Source organism: Homalodisca vitripennis, unplaced genomic scaffold, assembly GCF_021130785.1.
Source record: "Homalodisca vitripennis isolate AUS2020 unplaced genomic scaffold, UT_GWSS_2.1 ScUCBcl_1238;HRSCAF=4608, whole genome shotgun sequence".
Taxonomy (NCBI): domain Eukaryota; kingdom Metazoa; phylum Arthropoda; class Insecta; order Hemiptera; family Cicadellidae; genus Homalodisca; species Homalodisca vitripennis.
The window spans coordinates 25,086-25,950 of record NW_025777352.1 but is presented as its reverse complement, the minus strand read 5'-3'; positions in this window follow the sequence as shown (position 1 = coordinate 25,950).

Sequence of the window (865 nt, the reverse complement as noted above, 5' to 3'; positions counted from 1 at the left end):
TAAGTTGTATTGTTTTAATTGATACAACATGAAGAATTGTATAGTTTATAGTGTGTTTCAGACAAACCGTCTGAAAAGGCTAACTTCAGAGGTTAAATTTTAACACTTTTTTTACTAAATCGATCCTAATTGTTTGTTATAAAAGATTTATTAAACTACCTAAGAAGAAATTATATATTTTAATGACCTATCGAATACAGCTTTTTATATATTTAATTTAATAAAATTAAATGATATACGTTTAAAAAATCTTAAATGGGTTAAAAAACCACCATGCCCTTATTTCTCTTACTAAAGAAAAATATATAGTTCTTCATAATTGAAAATCCCTCATTTGAGGGGATGAATTCACACTGAAAGGTTATGATTAGCTGTCAAAAACAATCATCAGATACACAACATTCATAGGTATTGAGCTTCATAAATCGGCTACATAATAACGTGTTTATTAAGTTGTCATACAAACTTTATAGCAACGATTATTGAGTGTGAAATATTTAAATGGACCATTGTGTCTTTTTATAATTTCCTATATAGGATTACAATGTAAACTGTCGCAAGTTAACCATAAATAGAGTTTTACATCAGCCTCAGTTTTACAATAAAAACAGAGAAAAAAAATGTAAATGTAAAATTTCTTTTAACTTTATTTGGCTTACGACCCAATTCCTATCTAAAATTTTATGGTTAGGGGCATTTGATATTAACAAAAGTAAATTTTACAATGCTGGAATATTTTTGGTAAATACGGTTATTCATGGTATCATTTGAAAACTTACGTAATTAATTATTGACAATTATTTTCTTGTGGGGGTTCGCATCACAAGAGTGGCAATAACATAAAAAAAAAACTATTTTCAACACA